Raw genomic sequence first — 25,651 nt, 5'->3', positions numbered from 1 at the left:
CTGAGTTCAAATATGGCCTCAGACACTTGACACTTACTAGCTGTGTGACCTTGGGCAAGTCACTTAACCCCAATTACCTAAAAAAAAGGTCATTTAATCCAGTTTGACTCAGTTTCCTCATCTGTAAAATGAGATAGAGAAGGAAATGACAAACCACTTCAGTGTCTTTGCCAAAGAGAACACCAATTGGAATCATGAAGAGTCAGACATGCCTGAAATAACTCAACACATGGACCCCTTCTCAGAATAATTTTTAAAATTACTTTAATTTAAAAATTAAAAACTAATTTTAATTTAAATAATTTTCTTAAACAAATTTTAAATTGAAGCAAATGCCAAATTTCCCTTAGAAGGTAATAGAAATAAAGATGTAATTTTTCCTGCTTTTCCTAATTTCCTAATTTTTTTCAAAGTTCACCCACTCCCTGAAACCTATCCATGGACTCTCTGGGGGATCTCAGGTTAAGAATCTTTGACCTTTGGGTTACTCAAATTCTTGTTAATAGATAGGACATGAAAAAGGCAGCTTTTGAAATAAGCAATACATTTGCAGGTTTGGTTGGTTGGGCTTTTTTAAGACACCTATTTATTTACATTTAGTTTACTGTGTATATGGTACTGATGAATAGCCCTTTCTTAGTTATCCTTTGAGTTGATGATGGCTGATGCCCCTGTGAGGCTCCATCGATGTGCAAAGATGACAGAATCAATCCTCAGCTGCTGTATAAGTTTTAAATGATGAGGTCAAGTTGCCAATGGAATCCAGTCTGGGTGGATTTACTGCTGTTATGATAGAGGTGAAATTGGCATTTAAATAAGCTACTTTGCTCAACTTTAATCAAGCAAACTCAGTTAACCTTGAGACCCTGATTAAAACACAAAGAGGTGAGGCAATCCATGTCATTAAATAAGTCCATTTTGCATGTTTATTGAGATCTTTATTTCCTTCATTGCAAGGGTACAGTCTTTGAAATAGAATGTTATTCTCAATGGGCTCATTCTTTGTTTTAGCCTCAAATCCTGGCCTTGACTTGGTGCTACTTGTCTAAGCTGATGCCATCAGCTAATATACAACTATTTGTGGAAATGAAAACTCTCAGTGGGCAACTTGGGGCATCTTTCATTCTTTTTTTTCATTTTTGTCTGCCCTTGTCTGTAATTCTATTCTTTTCAGATTTCAAGCAATTTGAAAATGAAAATAACAAAATGGAAAATGAAAAAAAAATTTAATCTTACTAGATTCATTTTCAGAAAATGAATATATAAACAAGTAAAAGTAAACTTACCATCTCTAACATGGATATAGCATTTGCAGTAGCTAAAGCCTTTTGTTCAGTCCAATCCTAAGAGGTACAGGTAGTATTTTAGGGGTTTTGTACCAAGTCTGGGATTTGATTGGTTTAGGGAATTCTCAGCAAGGAAAATCCCTCCACTTATACAGAACAGCCCCTGGTCTGTGACTTAGAAGAACATATAGAAAGTTGACTGGTGAACTGAGAAGTCAAGTCATTTGTCCAGGATCACACAAGCAGTATGTGTTAAAGGTGAGACTTGAGCACAGGTATTAGAGATTCCAAGGCCTGCATGGTTTCTGTCCAGTATATGCAGTACAAGTATATTATCTCCAATGTATAGTTAACTAATCCTCTGAGAGTTCAAGAGATTTGCCCAGTCATGTAACTATGGCTCAATCCCACAACTCCTGAACTCAAGGATAGGTTCTCTCCTCATTACAACCTGGTGCCTCTTATGTAGATTTATAGATGGAGAGAAAAAGGGGTGGAGGGGGGGAGAGAGAGATACAGAGAGACAGAGACAGAGAGACAGGTTTTTTATATATGTGTGCGTATGTTTATACACACACACACACACACATATATATATACACACATATAAAACACCTATATGTGTGTGTCTGTTATACAAAGTTATATGTGTTCTAGATTTTAGCACAGAAAGAGCACATTGGCATCACTTAACTGGCCAGTTAAACCAGGAGGTTTCCTCTGTTTTCCAGATAAGGAAACTGAGGCCCAGAGAGTTTACATAATTGGCTTAAAATCACTCATTTATCAAATAGCCAAAAAAGAATTCAAACCCAAGTCCTCTGGCTCCAAATCTAGTATACTTTGCTCATTCATTCAAAAAGAAAAATCATTAATATTATTATTATTCATTATTGTATTATTATATAAATTAATTAATATTATGAGCAAAACAGTGAGGTACGTGCCAGGAAAGATAAATGAATAATGTGCCCCTGCATGGGTTTAAATTAGACATGATCTCTGGCACCATGGAATGTACAGTCTATTGGGGCATAAGATACAAACACAAATGACTCTAATGCATGACATTATTTAATTTAATTCAACAAGTGATTTTTAAGTACCTACTACGTGCTAGATAGATACTATGCATGCTTGGTGTTCATGACACAAAGAAAAAAATGAAAATTCTTACCCTCCAGGAGTTTACATTCTCCTGAGGAGAAACAGCATGTACAGAGATTTTAAAAAATGCGAAGAAATTGAGGGGAGAGGAGATTCAAATAGACCTTGTGTAGAAGGTGGCACATGAGGTTGGTCTTACAGGGAGACAGGGTTTCAAGGAATGAAAGTAAGGAAAGAGCACATTTCAAGCCATATACAAAGACAAAGAGATAAAAGATAGAATACCAAATAACGAGACCTTCAAATGGGGCAGTTTAGCTGGAGTATATGTGTAGTAAATGAAGGTGTATAATGAGCCTGGAGAGGTAGGTTGGAATGAGATTTAAAGGGCTTTGAAGGGTCATCAGAGGAGTTTATTTTGTCCTACAGGCAGTAGGGAATGTCTGCATCTTCTTACACAGGGTAGTGACTTGGCGAAAACTGAGATCCAGAAAGCTGAGATCCAGGTCGTGCAAGGGATTTACTCCAAGCTTTGCGTTCTCCATCTATAAAATGAGGGAATTGGGCTGGGTGATCTCAGAGGTCCCTGCCAGTTCTAAATCTTCTGATTCTGATATCCTCAGGTCATAGGGGAAAAAATGTATAACCAACCAGAAAGCTTTGTTGTGACCACCAAGTTCTCCTTTACCTTTTTTCTCCTTCTCATCCTTAAAGCCTTATAGTCTCTAACTGTAATACATAATGTGAGAAGAGGAACCCTATGAAATAAGATTGGGAAGGTACATTATAAACAGTATCTGGAGGGCAGTAGGGAACCATTGCAGACTTTTCAAGAGTGGAGTGGCAGTGTCACCTGGCATCAGAGAAATTATTCTGACAACTCTGTGAATGATGATTCAGAGAGGGGAATGGGTAAGAGGAAGGGATTCCAGGTGGGAGACAATTTTTCAGTCATTTTTGTGAGGAGTGAGAATGATCAGAGCTACGGTGGTGACAAAGTGAGTAGAGAGAAGGGGACGCAAGATATGGGAAGAGGTAGAGTTGATAAAACTGGTCAGTATGAGGATGGAGGGGGGAGAAGGACAGATGAAGGGGAAACTTTTGAGCACAAATTTTTTTATCATATAATCATCTGATGAGCCTGGCCTCGTTGGCATCTCCAGCCAACTGGAATAGTGATCGAAGAGTCATGAATCAAATTTTCTCCCTGTTACCAGTTTTAGGAGAGAATCTTCAACCAAACATTTCTATCTTTAACTACACTCTGGATTTCTTTCATCAAATCATACTAGCTTTAATGTATACAGTACTTTAGATTCTGTTATAGCCATTATCTTTTATGATCTTCACAACCACCCTACAAGGTAGAGATGGCAGCTATTCTTATCCCCATTTTACAGATGAAGAAACTGAGGTTCAAAGTGCTTGAGTTGCTGTAAATCACTAAGTGAGTATATGCATTTGTGCTATTTGAGCCTCATAACACTCTTGGGAAGTATATAGCATCAGCATTCTAATCCCTAATTAGAGGAAATTATGCCTCAGGAAAATAGAATTATCCAAGGCAAACATCTGGCTATCTGGTAAAGAGCTCCCAAGTTCTATCCATTATACCACACTATCTTTCTGTCTAAGGGATGCTCTATTTGCATAGATAACATGGAGTTGACTAGATGTTTTCAGAAGAATGTAAAGCCTATTGTCAAGTCATTCTGCCTCCAGGAAAGAAATTTTTGTAGAATTTTCTTTAATTTTGGAAGCATCTGAAACAAATCTCCAAAGAATGGATATCTTTGCATAGCAAAGACTTCAGAGTGGGATGTTACGCCCTTAAGATGAAAAGAGTTTGCAACACTTTTTCTAAGAGCAAAGAACTGGAAATAAAGTTGAGTGCCTATCAAAAGGCAAATGACTGAGCAAATTGAGGTATAAGAATGAAATGAATTATAATTACACCATGAGAAAACATGATTATGAGGAATTGAGGGGAACTTGGGAAGACATATCTGAACTGATAAAGGGCCAAAGGAAGTAGAAATAGGAGAATACTAGAACTGCGTAGATGTAGAGATAGATACAGAGATGGGGCTAGAGATAGAGGTAGAGGTAAAGATATAGATAGAGAGATAAAGAAAGGGATGGGGAGTGTGTGTGTGTGTATATATACATATGTATCTATATGCATGTGTGTGCATATATATACACACATATATACACAGTGACCACAATTATTGTGCAAAAGAAAACACCATAATGAAATCAGATCAATGAAATGTCCAATCTTGACAATAGAGAATTGAAAAAGAAATAAACCTCTCTTCTCAGGACTCCAGGTATACATTGAGGTACATGCTGCTGACTCTATCCCTTTGTTAGGTTTTGTTTAGTACATTTTTGTTGCAGGGGAGGATTGAAGTAGAATGATTGAGGGGACACAGTACAATGAAGTACTGGATAATAGATACTGATAACAATGAAGCCTTGGTATCCCAGCATGCACTACAGAGTTTTACACTCAGTAAGTGCTTAATAGAAATTTTTTAAATGGTTGAATGAGCCCAAGAATTAAGGGTAGATTCTCCTATGGAGGTCTTCAAATAGAGACTGGATGACAACTTATTTCTAGTAAGAATTTATTTCTTAAATAATACTTTATTTTTTCCCAATTACATGTAAAGACAATGTAAACATTCATTTTTTTTTAATTTTGAGTTCCAAATTTTCTTCCTCCTTCACTTACTTCTTCCCTTTCTAAGACAGTAAGCAATTTGATGTAAGTGATAAATGTGCAATCATGTAAACATTTCCATTAAGAATTTATTTTGAATAGTTTTTGAAACTAGATGGCTACTGAGGTCCCTTCTGACTCTGAAATTATGTGATTCTTTGATGAAAACTTTTTTTACCATTTTAAATAAGGCTATTTTCATCAGAAAAAAGTTACAGATCAGAATTAATTGTTCTTTGATTGATTGATATTCTTCCCTCCCGTTGTGCATCGAATACTACATCCAGCCTAGATGACATGCATTGTACCCACAACAGGAGGTAGGAAAATTGATCAATTAAGGAGCAATTAGCTCTCATTTCCATTATTTATTTTAGCTGGTAGAAAGAAATTGCCTTCGAATGTTATGAAAACCATAAGAGCTGTGATTACACTTAAGGAAATACCTTTAAAGTCAACATTTTAGAGGCTGATGCTTTGTGGATGCCCTCTTTTTTTTGGAGAGGTGACATTAATACAATAACAATTAGCATTTGGCAGCAATTAATAAATAGGCTGTCACAACTATTCAAGTTGCGTTCATGGTTTTAGAAGGCTGCTGATTTCAGCTTTGACGTGATGGAGCTGAAGTGTTCCTGCAAACCTCAACATTGCTCATTAATTTAGAATGTGAAGCTCCGTGACTCCCCGCTCTAAAACAAAGACATAGTCCACACATCAGAAATTCTCTGAGGACTCAACCATTCTGTGCAACCTATTCACTCCCTTGAGGATCCAACAGATGATTACAGGATGGTTAAGACAAGCCCTCACATCACATGGTTGGCAACCTGGAATAAAACTTTAAAATCTAATCCAGTCCCCTAATTTTTTTGAGGAAATCGAAGCTCAGATATAAAAGCTGTACAATTGTGGACAAATGACCACCACTCACTTTCGATATTTAGTGTATCTGTGCTTGTATGCTAACGACTAAATCCAAATTTGGATTTCCTTAATAACAAGAACAACAAAAAAAAAAAAACTACCTGTTTTGTTCATCTGCACTAGATTTGGAACCAGGAAGCCATGTTCAAATCTCACGTCTAATACTAAACTAATTGTATAATCCTGCTCTAGTTATTTAACCTCTCTGTGACTCAGTTTCCTCATCCATAAAATAATAATAATAATAATAATAATAGCACCCACTTCGCTGGTTGTTGTGAGGGTCAAATGAGATAGTTATACCTAACCCTTTATAAATCTTAATAGAATATAAAAGTCAGCTGTTTTTGTTGCCATTGCTACCACTAACAAGTGAGACACTTTGCACGTACTAAGTTTGTAACTAATATGCAAAGTTCAACTGATAGCTTACACATTTCATTTGCATGCAAACAGGGTCACAGACAGCAAGGAAATCCCTTAGCATGTTGGAAAGACAGCCTGTGACCCTGTGGAGGCCAGCCCCACCATGGGAGGACTCACAGAATGGGCAGACTTAGATGAGTTGTGACCGGTATCATTGAAATGAATAGTCGTATTGATGAGATCTTGGAAGTGTTAGTCTATTTGTGGCTTGTGATTAATATTAGAGCATGATGCTAATAAAAAGATCTATAAATTTTAGCATTAATGAACTTTCATCTAGCCTCCTTTTTAAAAATATTTTGGGAGAGTCTAAATATCCATGTATCACAGGATCTTGGAAATCAGAATATTTTATGTCCTAAAAACTATTCCTGCCCGGTCCCCTAAGAAAATAATCAGAACAGAGGAATTTTATGAAGGATTTTCAAAAAAGCAACAGAATTAGATGATCAATAAATTCTTGTTTCATACATAATATTTTTATGTGTATATGCACACATACACACATTTTTTCAAGTCATGGTCTCTTCTATACTTTAATGCCAGCATAACAAAACAATATTGAAAGCAAAATAATTAATTGCCCTTTATCATGAAGTTTTGTATTTTTAATATAGCTTCTCAGTTTCCTCATCTGTGAAACAGGGATAATAGTACTTATTTACCTTCCCCACTAGACTGTTTTTATGAGGGGAACACTTTGTAAGCCATAAAGTGTGCTATAAATGTGAGTTGTTGTAATGATTTTTCTTAACAATGAAGTAAAACATGTACATATCATATATATGTTGCCAGAAATATGGAGTGGAAATGTGATGGGATACGTGTCACCTACTAACTCTGGAGACCATTGTGGTGCTAATCTAGAGAATATCCCAGAGTCAAGCAAGAGTGATCCCTTTAGCCATACATGAGCTCAGATGACTTGGTTGCTGGTCATCCCTTGGGAACTTGACCAGGCTTCACTCTGCTGCAGAGAATCAGCACTCACTAGTTTGTCCATTGAGAGAAAAAGAGAAAGGAGGAAAGGGAAAAAAAGCGCATATGATTACTGAATTTAAAGTAGTAAAGATATGAAAACATTCAAGAATATTGAAATGAATAGGAAGGCTGAGGAGGGGGATAAAAATGAGGGGAAAAATGAAATGAAATATTTATGAATTTTGCCAAGAGGATGTCCAGTCAATACCAGAGAGAATGATATGGAATCAACCTGTGATTTTATTGGCACAGAGAACTCTCAAGTGTGGAAATTCCTTCTACCCACACATGCCAGCACCTCCCTAATGCCCCAACCATCTCTCTTAAAAATTAAAATCTGTAACTTGTAAATTTTTTTAATTTTTAAATTTTTAAAAAGCATAATAAGATGATACAAATCTTCACATGGGCCATGTCTGAAAATAACTGTCTTATTCTGTACCTCTAGTCCATCAGGGCTCTGCCAAGAAGTAGAAAGCATTCATTGAGCATAGTTCTTAAGTCTTTGATCATGGTTTTCTTTACACTGGCATAGTAGTGATTGCTTAAATTGTTCTCCTGGTTTTGCTCACTTCACTTTGCATCAGTTCATATAAGTCCTTCCAGGTTTCTCTGAATCTATCCTTTTCATTAATATTCCATTATGTGATGTATACCATAATTTGTTCAGTCATTCCCAAACTGATGGGTGTCCACTTTGTTTCCAATCCTTTGCTACAACAGAAAGTGATACTACAAATAGCTGAGGACATATGGATCCTTTCCGTCTTTCTTTGGTGCATGAGCCTCATTGTGATATCACTTAGATAGAGACACCTTCTGACTCTATACACTTTACTCATGTCTTTTATAATATAGCTAAAAATTGCTTTCCAGAATGGTTGGAATACTCTATGGATCCACCAACAGCATATTAGTGTTCCTGTCCTTCTCTCCAACAGTTTCAAGAAGAAAATGTGTTCTTAGAAAAGAGTAAGTGCTCATTCTGGAGTCAGAAAACTTGGGTTCAAATCCTACCCTTCATACATACTACTTATATGATCTTAGACAAATCATTTAATCTACCTGGGTCTTAGTTTCTCAACCTATAAAACAAATGGGTTGAACTACATGGATTCAGAGCTCCCTTCCACATGTAGTTCTATGATATATGTTTCACTAGCTTTAAGAAGGAATTATTTCTGTTGAACAAAATCTTTGTGATTGCTGCTCCATATATAATGTGGTACCACCACATTATAAATAGCAAATTTAAGAAACAAGGAATGTAAATGGTTCATTAAGATCATAGGTTTAGAAATAGAATGAACCTTTGAGGTCATCTAGTTCAATCCCTCATTTTACAGATGAGGAAACTGAAAACTACTTAACCACCAAAGGGACTTGCCAAAGGGTCAGTCAGTAGCAAGGGTCAGTCAATCAGTCAACTCCTTTTTATTAAGGTGCCAGGCACTAAGCTAAATGCTACAGATAGAAAGAAAGGCAAAATATAGTCCTGCCTTCAAGAAGTTTACATTCGAATATTACATCAGTCTGGCATTTGTACCCTGGTCCTGCAACTACAAATGAATCACCGTTTGGCTCCACAGCCCTCCAGAACATTAGCTGTAGTTCTGATCAACATAGTTCAGTTAACTCTGAAGTTAATTTCCAATTATTCTATTTCTATCTTACAGGAACTAGGGAAAATTCTACAAGTAGCCATAACCATAACCTAGCCACAAAATTCTTGCAAAGAGGTATTTTTAAAGTTCCATTTTGAGAGTTAATTTGAAGAATTAACTTCAAGTAAAATAAATTGTGATTCTCAGCTCTTTATACTAGATGCCTGGTTCAACCTCATCTTTCGCATTCTAATTAATTTTTATTAATCATTTTAGTTCATGAATAAGCACTTCAGAACCAGTGCAAAAAATGTATCACTTACAAAAATAGAGAAAGTTGAAAATTGAAAAGTGACCTATAGCTACCAAAGTGAAAATGTCAATATTGGTTGTTTTTTTCCTCTCTTGTTGATTTGTTTTATTGTCTTTCATAAAGCATAATGTTTCACAGTTAATCTCCGTGGTATCTTTGTCTCCAGGCTCTCAGAAAGGCATTGACTTTGCAATAGCCAAATATGTGAATATAAATTGATTTTATGCAATACACACAAAACAAGGAATTTATTGATATAAATGTTTTCTTTAGTTGTAGAATTACACTAAAATTATTTTGGAACAGCAAGAGCTCTCTCTGAAGTGTATTGGAATTTCATGCCTAAATCTAGTTGAACATTAATTTTTATATGAGTTGTTTGTGTTTGTGGGTCTGTGTGCGTGCGCATTGTCTACTAATCTAACAGTCCTATCTTGTCAGAAATAAATATCAAGGGAATATAAATGCAGGAAATAAAGCTTTGGGAAACAAGATTGTTAGTGCAAATGACAACGGTGACCAAGAGGAAAGAAGGTACCATAGTTTCTTTATCTTTTTCATTCCTATTCATAAAACTGATTATTATGAAAAAGGAACTTCATCAGCTTACTGTGGTATTAGCGGAGAGGCAGTGTTATATGATAGAAGTGGGTTCAAATCCCACTTTTGATAATGATTGACTTCTGTAACCTTGGGTAGGTCACTTCACACTTGGAAACCCTACTTCCCTCAGCTGTAAAACAAGAAGGTTGGATTAGATGGTCTCTGAGGAGTCTCTCCCAGGTCTAAATCTATAATTATAATCTTAGGATCAATGTGATTTCTATCCAAAGTGACTCTTCCTCTACCCAAAAAAAAAAGAAGTAGGGAAAATAGGGTATACACAAAACCTTTGACATAAGCCTTATAGGAAGGAAGGAAGGGAAGGAGGGAGGGAGGAAGGGAGGGAAGGAGGGAGTGAGGAAGTAAAAAGAAAGAGAAAGGGAAGGAAGGAAAGAAAGAGAAAGAAAGAAAAAGAAGAAGGAAAGAAAGAAAGAAGAAAGAAAGAAAGAAAAAGAGAAATTGAGATGTTCTACTCTTCTCTGCAGTGGTCAAATTACATCTATAATGGGGCATTCATTTCAGACATCGGTATGAGATGGTCAGCATCCACAATAATCATTTCATATGGAGAAAAGCTGAAGTGACATGAATATTTAGCCTAGAAAAATTATGAGGATCCAAGACAGCTATCTTTGAATGTTTGAAGACCTATCATTTAGAGAAAGATTAGACTCATTTTTCTGTGCAGATCTGGAGGGCAAAATTAGAACCTGTAGGTGGAAGTGAGGTAGAATTGAGTTCAATCTAAGGAATAATTTTCTAACAATTATAACTCTTCAAAAGTGGGATGAGCTAATGTTACAAAGTCGAGCATTTCTAGTAACTGTTTCCAAATGGAAGCTAAATGCATAATTCTTAGGGTTCTTGTCTAGAGGATTCCTACAATGGTTGGGAGGCTTGTCTATATGACCTCCGTGTTACACATTGGAAAGAATGCTGGATTTGGAATCAGAGAACCTGCATTTAAATTCTGTCTTCATTACCTGTGCAAGCTTGAGGAAGTCCCCATCTCTCTGCAATTCAGTTTTCCTTTTCTGCAAGATGAGATAATTTGACTTACTGACCTCTTCAGTCCCTTGCAGCTTTAAATCTATGATACCATGACTTCTAACATCCATTCCAACTCTAAGATTCTGTGCTTCTTTTTTTGTAACTCCACCAGAAGAGAAAAAAACAAAACTGAACAGGAAATTGACATAAAAAGCATGATTTTTTAATTTCTAAAAAAATTCTCTATCTCATTTTATTCTAATTTGCAACTTGATTCAGACATAATGAGGGATTAGCATACAGAAAAACAATAAAACATTTATTGCATTTTAAAAAATGAATTCTGAAGGAAAGGCAAGCTCAGACATTTGCTTCAACTAATCTCAAATAGGACTTTGCTCCCCTCATAAAATGTCTTTACCATAACAGTTGGGAGTCACATAGACATACTTTAAAAAGACAGATCTACAGTTTTACCTCTGCTTATCACTAGCATCTGCTTTTTAATGTATAAAGGTATTGTCTGACTTATTCCCATAGGAGTGCCTCATACTTATTAGAGTAGAACCTCTCAATTTATGGTTCTTTTTTTCTTTCTATCTTTTTTCCATTCTATCCTTCCTTCCTAACAAGCATTTGTAGAATTCGTTGAATTGAATCTTTTTCTTATGTATTTGAAGAAAGAGTGAACAAAAGAGTCAAGGAACTCAAAGTAAAGGAAGGCCTAGGAGAACCTCCAAAGTTTTAAAAGATTTAAATGGAAGTAACAGTACACAGGGTACCTTTTTTAGGCTCCAAACCCTAGAAGTCTCTTGTGGTGACTTGACTATACACTGCGTCTATTTTTCTAACCTCTGTTAGAAAAAACAAGCAATGTAGCGCAAACTGACATCACTATAACCAGAAAACTTGCCTTCCATTTATAAATTTCTTTTATATTTCAACCACATGATGGGCAGGCATGAATGGGTTGTAGTCTACATGACTAGAAGGAAGACTGACCTTGATAATCTTAAGAGATAGCTAGCTGGGGAAGTGGAAATGGTAATAAGATGTGGAGTCAGGGAGACTGAATTCAGATCTTTTATTTAGTAGTGCAATTCTGGGCAAGTCGTTTAACCACAGTCTGCCTCAGTTTCTTCATCTGTAAAATAGGAATAATGATAGCTACTACCTTCCAGGCTTGTTGTGATTATAATAATATAATATGATAATAATATAAAAGATAAAATGAGATAATACCTATAAAGTACTTTGTAAACTTAAAAGCATTATATACACATGTATATTTATTACTATTATTTATAAGATCCAAAATTGTTGGCATATTTAGTATTCCAATGTGAATTATTATTTTATCCAAAAGTAATTGAAAGAATCTATTTCTTTATGCTAGTTATTGTTATTATTGATAAGATCCAAGACAATTGGCATATTTAAGCATTCTAAACTAAATGTTAACTTTATCAAACAGCAGTTAAAAGAATCTATTTCTCTGAGTAGAAGCTTCTACATTATCTTCAGAAGCACAATTAGTTTGAATGGAGTTGAACAAAATCAAGTCTGCCTTTGTGTTTCTAGTTGCAAAGAGGCAGTTTGTTGTGATAATTCAGTGATTTTTTTAGTCATGTCTGACTCTTTGTGACCCCTTTTGTGGTTTTCTTGGCAAAGATAATGGAGTGGTTTGGCATTTCCTTCTCTAGCTCATTTTACAGATGAGGAAACTGAGGTAAACAGGGTTAAGTGACTTGCCCAGGGTCACACAGCTAGTGTGTGATGCAGGGTTTGAACTCAAAGAGGCAGTTTAGTAAAGAAATTAATATAGAATCTAAAAGCATATTGATTCACCTATGTGGGCTCAATGGCACCTTGGAACTAGAAACAAACTGAAGAGGAAAAAAGGTGGATGAGATATGACATGTAAAAAGGTATTAAGTAGAGGAAGGTAGGACTGGAGCTCCAAATTTAATGCTTTTTTCTGCTGTAATAAATCACTTATAAGTCCATTGTTTGTAAGGAACTTCCCTATTTTTTGCCGATTTTTCTCACTTCTCTACAAACACAAAATCTTTCCAAAGCCAAGTGGCAATAATACTGAGGTTATATAAATCTGAAAAACTAAACAATTTCTCTCTCAAATCTGCAAACTCTTTTGATGACTGGTGACATTTTATTGGGGGTCCCTTAGTGTTTTAGGCTTATAGAAGTGTTAGGCAGGGCCTTTGTCTGTATTCACAGAGAATGATGAATGATTTCCATCACTTCCACAACCTCCAGCATTAAAAAACAAGAACTAAATTTCATGGCTTTTACAAATTTGCTTTTGAACTCAATATGTTTTAAAGGACTACAAGAGTTTGACCCAACCTGTCCGTTTTTCCTTTCTGCTGATAAATGACAAATGTATTTCATTACAAAAATGGGCAGAACCTCAGCTAAGTGGATAGAATGTATTATACAGACCCTGACATTTTCTCACTTTCATATTCTCTAACATACAGTTTTCTTTTGATTGATTGAAATCAACACTCATATTTATTCATCTTATCAATCTTTCTCTTAATGAAAGGGCTGGTGTCTGATTTTCAAAATTGACTTCATGTTAGCATGCCCTGACACAAATTTCTTCTAAGCCAATCAGATTTAATGAACTTAGATTTAGTCACTGCTGTTATCTCCATTAAAGGAAAATATCTCATATTTAACCAATTGGTGAGGGTACTGAGAGAAATAAAAATAATTCACTTAAGTTAAACAGATTTTTTTAAAATAGGGAAACAGCATAATCCAGTGAGCTCATAACCCAATAGGTTAAAGGCATTTGGTGTTCCTGTCCTGGCCTTATGATAAGCTATGTAATTGAACCATTTACCTTCTCTGTCACTTTTCTATAAATTGGAGATCTTACATAGCTAAGGCAAATGGAGGGGGTTATTAGATAGCTCTTCCATATGGAAAATAATTTGAATTAAAGTATGTCTCAGTAGCAAATAGTAAAGACTTAATAAATGTTTGTTGGTGATAGTTGGATGGGGGAGTGGATGAATGACATTCTAGATAAATAAGAGACAAAGTGGCATGATGGTTAAAAATCTAGACTCAAAATCGTTGGGACCTGGGCTCAACTTTCATTTCTGTCACATCCTGGCTAAGTGACCCAGGGTGAGTCCCTTAACTTCTCAGTGCCTCAGTTAACTCTATAAGCCTCTTCAAAACAAAGGCCAAACAACAACAGTATAACCTGCAGAAGAGGTGCTGATTGATTGGGGCAGATACCTCACCCAGGAGTCTTCAATTTCAATAAAAGCGCAGATCCAGTTGGCATCCCTATCCTCCTTCATCTGAATGAAAAATAGCCATAATGTTTAGGAAGAAAAAGTTTGGTCAATTCAAGACCAGTCACTTGGCCAAGCTTAGTGATTTATTTGAAAGGTTTTAAAATCTCAAATTATTGAACCTAGGCTTGTAAAAATGGATTATTTGAAGTAATTTTTTAAGAAAACCTTGCCTGTCAGCTTTTTAAAAACACTAATGAATTAAGCAATAGAATTGCAAATTCAGCTCTTATCAATGACCCCAGTATGTCCCTTCATGATAAAGAAAAAGAGGTCAAATTTGAAAAAGCAAAATATTAAAGGGAACTTTTGCTTCAAAGTGGCAAGTTAAAAATGACTTTAAAATTGCTGCCTTGTTATAAGCAATGGTGAAATGACTTCAAGTCCAGGCAGGGGTCATGAGGGGAATAGAAAATGCCAATCCATGGATGTGACCCCTTTTATAATTTACTTAAACAATTCAGTCAAAGTATATCAAGGAACTTCTGTGTGCCAAACACAGTGCTGGACTCTGGAGATGCAAAGCAAAAATAAAAAAGCCCAAAAGGAATTTACATTGGTCTAGGGCAGTGGCTCTCAAAAAAAAAACTTATTTTGGGACCCCTTTACATTCTTAAAAACTGTTTAGTACCCAAGAGAATTTTGTTTCATACCTATCAACATTTACCATATTCAAAATAAAAAATGTGTCCATGTTATTGTGAAATTTTTTTTCCTTATAGACCCTCTAAAAAGATCTCAAGGATCCCCAGGGCACCTAAACCACCCTTTGAGAATCACTATACTTGGGGATACAACATAGACACAAACTACTAAGTAGAGGATGATTTTAGATGGTAGAATGCACTAACAGGGATGATTATAAGATCTATAAAAGGAGGGACTGTCTTTTTGCCTCTTTTTGTATCCCCAGTGAATAGCACAATGCCTGGCACACAGTAAGAGATTAACAAATGCTTACTGATTGGTTGGTTGATTGACAATGGAGAATAAAAAGCTGGCACTGAGGTTGAGCCTTGAAGTAGGTAGGGGTTCTAAGATACAGAAGCAGAGAGGGCATGGATTCCAGCCTGTACAAAGGCACATTTTGTGGGAGGGGGAACCTGGTGTGTTGTTCAGTTATCTTTTTAATGTTAATATTAAAATGTCATATAGTGTTACAATGAAATTTCCTGGAAAAGATGTCCTTAACTGTAGATTCCAGAGATATCTGTGAGTAGTATTTGTTAGAGTGCAAGGTAAGCAAAGGAGACATTTTTTGCAATTTTATTTTTTAATATATTTTCATTCTGAACACTAAATATAATGGGGGTATACATACACACACACACACACACACACACACACACACACACACATACACATATAGTAGAACAGGAAAAGAGGGACTGCAGATCTATGTTAGGTACAGCTTAGCTTTTCCTAAGTTCAGCCAATAGCTTTCAGAGCTCTGACACTTTTCTGATATGTCATTCTGATCTTCCTTATGTTCTTCTCTTCTAAATTATTTTTAAAGATATCTCAGTGACTTTTTCTTTTTTTGGAAAGACTCGTCTTACCATGCTGTATCCTTATCCTGTTTGGAAAGAGTATTTCATCAGCATAGGGAACTTCTGGTCTATATGAATCACCAATGTATAATATAATCTTGGAGAGTTGACTGGAGAGTTGACAAAGACACCGAGCTCCTTGATTTGTTCCTAGGCTGTAGCCAGAATGGCCTTTGTTTTCTTTGAATGACTCAGCTTACCTCATTGAGCTTCCCTGGACGCTGGGGCTTGCTCTTCCGGGGCAGGACCAGAACTTCCTGTGTGATGAGTCATGGGGCTGGCTGAGGGGAGGTGTTAGCTCCAGAACCTGGTCTACCCTAGGGGGAGGAGCCAACTCAGGAACCAATCGGCCCTGGTCATTTGGGCGGAGCTTGATGATGTCAAAAACCCTATAAGAGGGGAGAGGACAGCTTGAAGATCTTCTCTTTTCCTTTTCCGGTTGGAGCCAGCGACAGTTATATCGTCAGTTACAGCGACCGTTACATCGTCAGTTTCAGTTGCAGCTTCAGTTACAGACACAGACACAGCTGAGGCAGGAGCTGCCAGTAGCAGAGCTGATCTACGGGAGGAAGCTGAACAAAGACTTCAGGCCAGTGGGTAATCTTATTACCATCGAGGGGGAAGCATGATTTTGCTTTACGCAATCATGCTTCTCTGTAGCCTCCTGGTTACTCTTGCAAGGCGTACTTATTGGGCCTGGAAGATTTTGATCAACATATCAAAATGGGGCTTCTGGTTCATGGGTTGGTTACTGTGGAGCCTAAATAAATGTTTTGATTCTTCTGCCTTCTACTTTGAGAGTTTCTTATATCCGGCGGTTCCGAACCTTTCAGACATGTTTATGATCCTCTTTGAGATTATAAACTCGGTCCTCCTGATACATAGGCACACAGTTACCATGTGTCAGAGATGAGACTTCAAGCCAAGTGTTCCTGACTCTATCCATTAATCTACAGTATAAGAGCTGTGAATATTGGTGAGCAAGAATATTGATCTCTTGGTATTATTCCTTTTGATGCACACTGAGATGAAGGTATTGGGAAAATGTACGGAACCTGAGTGCTGTGAGTTTGGGGATGTCTCCTCAGAAATTTGACCAAAGAACTGGAGCCTACAGAGTGGTCCTGATTCTGTTTCCAAAGGGAGGCCTCCACTCTGGTCCCACCTAGATATTCTAATGAGATTAACAAGATCTAAGTAACCTATAAGGAGGGTCTAATTAGATTAACTAAAAGAAGCACAAAAAGAAGTACTTCAAAGTTAAAACATTCTCCCTCCCCCAAGCCTGGAATCACCTGACACATTGTCCCTACTCTACCTCTGAAATTAGGAAAGTGACTGAGCAGCCTCACCTGATAAGCTTCTTTTCCCCTAAAGCTATGTAAAACCCTATACACTTGTGTTTCTCCCTCTGTTCTCCAGCTGTTAGTGATCTGACATCAGCTGATGCTAAAAAAGAAAAAAAAAACAGAAAAAAACTTTTTAGATCTTCTAGCTTTGCCTCCTGAATTCTTGACCTCCAGTCAAATGGACCTAAGTGAAAGGAATTACCCTCCAAAAGGATCTTAGAAACACTGTGCTGAAGAATTCTCCAACAGGAGACAGGAGGAGATGATGCTACCCAAGAGGTCTTCTTCTGCCTAAGTGTTCCTATTTCTTTTCCTTTGGAATTATTCGTGAAGTCCTTACTGCTAGAGACACAGCATAGATGACCTCACTGACTCATGCTGGCGGAGCCTCACAGTTGGATTAATGATGGTACATTAGAAGGTGGAGCCTTCAATTTGAATAAAATGTACAAAATTGGGAGGCTTACCTGTACCTTTCAAGTCCTTGGAAATTAGATGAAGGCAATCACCAGTGTAATTTTCTTGTATTTCTAAAGCACTTCTAAATCAGTTCAATTCATATTTATCAGGCACCATGGGGTGCAGAGCATTGAACTAGACTGTAATTTACAAGATTGGGAAGGATGTAGCCCCTGATGAGAAGCCGTATACCTTTACTGAAAGTCTGCTCTCAAACCCAAGGAGAATCAGGGGGAGCATGGAAATAGCACCCAAAAAATGGTATCAGGAAAGACCAAGGAAGCACATTTAACAACAATAAAATTAATAATAGCAATTTTTGTAAAACGCCTTATATGCATTTTATCACCTGACTCTCATTTTCTACTTAGTCCATAAAAAACTCAGATGTGAGTTGTGATCTTTCATTTCAGCCAGTTTTTCTCTCTTGAAAATTGAATCATAAACTCTTGCTCGACATTATTCAAAAGTCTGTAGGTCTTGCTAAATCACATTGTCATATTCCAAGATGAAATCGTTGGCACACGATGAAAAGTGGAAATGGGAAAAGGAATAAATCATTCAAAACCCTTTACACTTCATGTCTATTATGCTTAGGATCTAAATTCCCTCTCTAGGTCATCCTATGTTGTCATATTAAAAATTCCCAGTGTCTTTGGCCACAGAAGCATGTTATTTAGATAACATTTCTGACTGTTTGGACACTGTGTCCTCCATCCCATTGACCGGAATCCAAAGTGTCTGTAGAACAATTTTATAGCTTTGTTTATGACTGTTTGACAGTGGGAGCAATGGCAATTTGAACACAGTTTGATGAAAGAGTTCTTGGAGTTGCAAGCTTACATTTTCTCTTGAATGCCTGCCGCTCAGAAACAGCAAGATCTCAGAACTGAGTGATGGCAAAGCCCTGGAAAACAGGAGTTTTCAAATTATTTATCCATAGCTATTACCGGGGGAAAAAAAAAGTTTGAGTCAATTGACTTGATCTAGCTCAGCTGTATCTCTTGGAAATGTGCCAAAGGAATCTATTCTCTCCTTGCTGTACAAAGACAGGTAACTTCAATTAATATTACATATACAGTCTATTCCCTGCATACTGACTGGAATTGATCCCAGGGAGATTTCAATTCCATCTCAACGTTTCATGTCTATTTTTTCTACCAACAAAAGGCTTGACCCTGACCGTGCCTCCTTTCAAATGCTATCAGATACATCTGAAACCTTCATAATGTTGTTGAAAAGGCTATTTAGATACCACATCTTGATTCTGACCCTGTCATTCTTCTGAAATCTTAAAAGTCTCTCTTTGCAAAAAGCCTATAAAAGCTTCCTTTAATATGCCTGTCTCCTAAAATAAATGCCAGTATCTAAAAATGGCTGTAGCCTATTTCGTTAATGGGAAGTTCCCATCACCAAAAAAAAATTATTTTTAACTTATTTATTAACTTATTTAACTTATTATTAAACTTCGGTGATCATTATATATAAGATTAGACACTGCCCAAATATAATTTTTTAGCAATCTTTTCGTTCCTAATGTATTCTAAAATCTCTCAATTCCCAGTAAAAGCACTGTAATTCTTCTGTATGGAATTTAGACATCTGAATATATGGGGGTTTTGTTTGCTTTATTTCACATCCATACCCGCAGAGGAAAGAGGACTAATGGAAAATCTCAGTTCAACTGATAGATTTTTAGGGAGGCAATGTGCAACAGTCAACAACCATTTATTAAGCATCTACTATATGCGAAACACTGTGCTAAGTGCCCTGACCTCGAAGAGTTCACATTGTAATCAGAGAGACAACATGCACAAAACTATGTACATGCAAGATGCATGCAGAGAAAATAGGAAGCAATCTCAAAGGGCAGAAGCAGCTTTGGAATCAGAACCTGAGTTTGAATCCAGGCTGTGGAAGTTACCAACTTTGTGATTTTGTTTAAATTGTTTCTCCTTTGTGGGCCTCAGTTTCTTCATCTATAATATGGATTGGATTAGATGACCTCTAAATTCCCTTCTATCTGTATACCCAACTTTATGACTACAATGCTGAGATTGTTAAATGCCTGCTATGTGTTAGGGAGTGCAGAAAACACTGGGAATATAGGTTTTTTTTTTTTTTAAAGGGGAGAGAGGGCAATCATTAGTTGCCTTCAAGGGGTATCCTGGGGTGAACACCATATGTACACAGATTAAGTAAATACCAGATAGTTTGGGGAGAAAGCAAATGCTAACTACAAGGAGGGATAGGACAGGCTTCCTGCAGGAGGTAACAAATGAACCTTGAAGGAAGATAGGGTTTTGTAAAATGGAGAGGAGGAGCAAGTGAATTCCAGGCATGGAGGTGAGGAAATGGAATGACAAAATTGTAAAGATAATTTTAATTTGGCATATGTTTAATTTTATATTAATAAACTTATTGAAATCTGTATCAAATTCATTATAATTGCTGAGTATAATTATTGTCTTTTATCTATTTGGAATAAAATATGGAGTTTGTATTAACTACATCTCATTTAAAAAAAAAACTTTTGGCCCTTAGTGCCTTCCTTATTCATATTTTTTTTATTTATTTTATGTATTCTCAGGAGTATATTTGTTAAAATGAAAATGTGTTTATCTTTCAAAATAATTTTAAATAATCTCTTAGTTTTCAGTCATTCCACGTAGGATTGTGTTGTAATGAAATAAGCCACTTTACAGTGAGATCTCACCACAATTTGGGTGAGTCCCTAAGACATTTCCAGAAAAGGAAGAAAGTCTCATGTTCACTTTCCTAACTGTAGATTGGTTAATAAAATTACAGTTAACAGTCAACCAACACATAATTAATCCCTTAATATGTTCCAGCACTGTGCCAATGCTGAGGGAAAAGAAACAACAATCCCTGCCTTGAAAAAACACATTTTAAATATCCTGTAAAATAAAGAAAGTTATATTGGACCTAAGGGATCAAGGTACAGACCTGGTCAGACAAGTCACTTCAACATTCATTGATTCATCCATCCATTTATCAAATACAGCTCATCTTTGGGCAACCAAAATTGAAAACAGACAGAACTTACAGGATGTAGTCCTGGCCTTCAGAGCTGACTGGAAAGGTGATAGCATCAGTCATTCAGTCAACAAGTACTACTATGGGCCAGAGACTGTGCTAATTGCTGCAATCTGGATTCAGATCTTCGTAGCGTCGTGTCACAAGTTGCAAAGACAACTGGAATTATTAAGTTAACTGCCCAGGTGCGACCCTGTTAAGGAATATTCTCCTAGCTTATCTCTGTTTGTCAGATAACCTAGCTGTGGGTGGGTAGATGAGTAAGTAAAATTCACAGGGATCTCTGTTTATGCCAGGGAAAGGATTCCAGGTGCATGGGGTTGGGGGCCTTTGGGGAGAACAGCATGCCTGGAAAGCACCCAGGTGTTCCACATGTGCCAAGTTTTGGAAATTAGCCCTTTTTTAATCATCTGAATAAACCTAGATTGGGAACCTTGCCAGAAGCTAGCTCTTTCACAGTGACAAGAAGCTGGATAATCCTCTAGCTCTTCCCTAACTTCTTCAAGAGAAATTATGTCTCAAACAGGGGAGCAGCTATAACTGCAACTGTACATAAGGCCTGCTGGGGACTTTGCAGGTCCTCGAGGGTCCTTAGCTTTCCTGTGTGTTGTTTTATATGTAGCTTTGAATGCCAGGTCATTTGGGTTTAAGAAATTTTTCATTATCTGTTATGGAAAAGTATAAGGGAACAGAATGAGACATTCTAAGGCCTTCCTCACATGTGCTAACACTCTTTTCAGACAAAGCCAAGGAATTTTCATAGTATTACTTATATATTTATTTGTAGTATTCCTGTTCTTTTTCCACAAGAGTATTTTCTTTATTAAGAGCTTTCAATATCATTTTTAACAGCATCCATCTGTTGGTTTGATTCATTCTTTGCTCTTTAATTACAAATGTTAACATGACAAAATAGCCTCCTAAAATGTAGAAATCATTCCGTTAAAGTATTTTGTAGTAAACAGTTTCATCACCTAATCTGACAATACTCCCCATCATGTCGTCTTTGGAAATCCTTATCAATTTGTAGATCTGTGGATAGGATATATAATTTTAAAACTGCCATGAAGAATAAGGGGGAAAGGATAGAGAGAGGTTGCCATAGCAACTAAAATTCAGAATTTCCTGATTCTGGGGAAAAAAAGTACTGTGATGCTTTTACTTTTATCCCCCCTTCTGTCTCTGTCTCTCTCACACTTGCACACACACATACACACACACACACACTCACATACACTCTTTGTATTGGAACCTATGACCATTTTTTTTCATTAAACCAGTTAAATGCTTAGCTGAATTGTACCTATTAATCACTTCTTTTTTGCTTCCCTTTTTGGATTGGACCTGTGATTCCACTGATACCAAGAACTCTTGGTGTGATAATTCCCTCTGCCAGTGCAGATCAGCACTGTTCCTGACTGTCCATGATACTGGAAGGGTTTGTCATTTCCTTCTCTAGCTCATTTTACAGATGAGGAAGCTGAGGTAAACAGGCTTATGTGACTTGTTCAGGGTCACACAGCTAGTGTCTGAGGCCAGATTTGAACTCAGGAAGATGAGTCTTCTTTGATATCAGGGATGAAGGTAAAAAATATTAGGACATCAACTACCCTCCCTTTTTCATCAGTGTTATTCACTGATGATTATAATTTCAAGTGGTATTGAAAGTGTGTTTGTATGTGTATACATATACATAATAAGATATATATATATATATATATATATATATATATATATATATTCATGTCTTGCAATACCAAATGTGAGTATAATTTAAGCTTAGATTCTTGTATTTATATAACTTTTTATGGCTTGCACAGAGCTTTCCACTCATTAGTTAAGTAGTGCTAGTATCATTGCTTTCCTTTTACAGATTAGGAAACCGAGGTTTAAAAGTCGGTGCCTTGCCCAAGATCATCCGGCTAGAAAACTAGGCTTCAAACCCCAATCTTCAGGCTTCCAAACCAGTACCTCTTCCACAGTGCCATGTTTGTCTGTAGAATTCTTGTATCCATTCTGGATACTGTTATAATAGCTGTTAGGGGAACCTTTATGGAAGTCTTTGACATTTATAAAAAGACTTCTTTTTATTTACATTACAATAAAGTGTTTCACCATATAAGCCCACAATATTCTCCTCATATGCAAGAAAATGTCATGATATTATCTTTGTCAAGTGAGGGTTAAAAGTTCATGGCAAGGGTCAGAGTTTGATTAAATGGAGTGACAGCCAAATAATCCTTTTATCTATAGGAGTATATTTTTATATTAAAGAAATATTATTTTCCTGCTCTCAAAAAGCTGCTTGGGTATCCTTTAAGGATACATACTCTTTAAGCATGTTTTCCAAATGTAATCCCCCAAAAATCAATTTCATTGTTTTCTGTCACATTTTAGAAGACTCAGTTTCACTCATAGAAATTATTTATGTTACATCACAACCAATAATACTCAACTTCCAAAAAAGGAATACCACCGTCAGGCAATATAGCTTTAATTTAATGTCAATGATTCATTTTACTCTTGATTTGAATGTGATTTCCTTTTAAAATCCAATAATATACTATTACTTCCACAAAATATATGATTAATGGAGCTAAATATTGTGCATCATATTTGAGCAAGCACCAGAGCAAATGGATAGATTCCCCTTCAGTTTTCAGCTACATGTCTCCTGGTATTTCATATGCTTTAAAGAAGAGGAAAACAACTGATAAAAAACAGGAGATTAGTTTGAAATGTCTCTTGTGGTCAATAGATAAAAATGTATTTTTGCTGACTTAGAAGTGATGTGATTTTTATCCATAGCATTAAATGATTCTGAAACATAACATTATTTCTATGCAATGCAGAAAAAGCCCTGGAACTTTGATTTAAGTTAATCCAGGACTGGGTACCTAAAGGTTAGATCCCTAAACAAGGGTGCAGAATTGGGGAAAGTCCTATCGTAGGAGAAATCCACAGTGGGGCAAAATCGAAAGCTATCTACATCCAGAGAAAGAATTAAGGTGTCTAAATGCAAATTGAAGCAAACTATTTCCTCTCTCTTTTTTTTCCTTTTTTGGTTTTGTTTCTTCTTTCTCATGGTTCATTCCATTTGTTATGATTCTTCTTTACAACTTGACTATTGTGAAAATAAGTTTAATGTGAAGGTATATGTACAACCTATATCAGATTACATGTCGTTTTGGCGGGGGCAAAGGGGAAGGAGAGGGAGGAGGAAATTTGGAGCTCAGAAACTGGTGGAACTGAGTGTTGTAAACTAAAAATAAAAAAAAATAATTTTTAAAAAATATCTTTCCACATCAGAACTTCAGGATGAGAGGGGGAAGAGAGAAGTAATAATGGATGGGGAGATATTTCCAAAATATTTGTTTTGGACACTCAGTTTTTTACTTACTACTATGTATTATGTACTCAAAGCTGGGTGAACACTTGTCATGGATATTGGAGTCAAGATTTTTAATTAGGTTAGGAGCCAGACTAGATGACCTCCTAGGACCTATAACTTTGCAGTTCTTTGCTTTTGTGTTCAACTTTGCTTGTGAGTTACTGCCTCGAGAAACATTATTAGCTGTTGGTTGGTTGTTGTCCTTTGTTATCAAAGAGGACCAAAGTGACATCACTATGTTAGAGTCAAGTTCCAGTGTGTCCGACTATGGCAGATTAGACTGGTATGACCACAGGTCAGACACAAATAGTCCATGTGAACATTTGGGGTAGATTCTCTAAATCTGGGCATCTTGCATTTCTTTTGAGCTACTTCAATTTTGCTTTGCTCTTAGAGCACAGCACCTTCTCTGATGAGGACACGCCATGCTGAGCAGTCCTGTGCCAGTGTCTCCCATGTCACACAATCAATTCCAAAGTTCTTAAGAGAATGTCCTCATCACATCTTCTGACCACCATGGGAGCACTTGCCCTATGTGAGTTCTCAGTAAAATAGTCTTTTAGGCGAGCATATATACTATTAGCTGTAATAACTGATAAAATACTAGAGAATCTTATCAAATATAGGTTTATCACATATCACACTTAAATAAAGAATCAGTTTGTAGTACCCTGGATTCCCTGTGGATTCTCTCTGATTTTTATAGATCCTCTCCTCTTAATTCCTAAAGCACTTAGTCTTCTATGGTTAATTATTTTCCATCTTGGATCATTTGCTAATAATAAATATTTCATGTGCCCCAGTCATGTCTTTCTGAGTAAGACATAAAGGCATTAAGATCAGTGTGTATCTCAGTCTCTGTAGTGTCTAGCAGGGTGCTGAACATGCAGTGGGTCATTGTAAGTACTTGTGTTTTGACTAGGGATGGGGACACTGAAGCAGATAGCAAGGTAAGAGATGTTTAGTGTTTGATCAAGCAGAAAAAATAGAAAAATGATTGAGGAAAATTGTCTGGAAATTGTATTTCTACGTGTAACCTCACCAAAAGAAATGACAATTGAAGGTACATTCTGTTTGCACTGGGGCCTTGGCAGGAATCGGCTAACTATGAAGGGAAAGTAATTGAGTAAACCAAAACAATAACAGGAAGTCTGCTCCTTGCAGTTTGGAAACTAAGGGGAATCTTGTAGTGACATCCACAGAATGTGCTGCGTGTGTTTCTGCCAGTGTTAAGGAACAGCCAAATGGGCACAAAGCATAGGCTACGGGCCCTCCTAGAGGAGAAGGTAAAAGAGATGGAGAGACTGCTCCCTACTCAGCAAATCAATGGGAAAGATGAAGTGTTCAAAGAATGGATGGAACAAGTGTTTCCAAGGGATGACAGAGAAGAAGAAAGTATGCATCAGAAGGAAATTGTAATATAAGAGAGGGTGAGGGGAAAAGAGGAAAGGGAAGGAAGAAGAGAGGAAGAAGAGAAAGGGGAGGGGAGGGAGGAGAAAGGGGAAAGGAGGAAGGAGAGAGTGAGAAGAGGGAATGGAAGACTGA

The sequence above is a fragment of the Trichosurus vulpecula genome, chromosome 5 (genome assembly GCF_011100635.1).
Source record: "Trichosurus vulpecula isolate mTriVul1 chromosome 5, mTriVul1.pri, whole genome shotgun sequence".
Lineage (NCBI taxonomy): Eukaryota > Metazoa > Chordata > Mammalia > Diprotodontia > Phalangeridae > Trichosurus > Trichosurus vulpecula.
Note: the sequence above shows the minus strand (reverse complement) of the source record.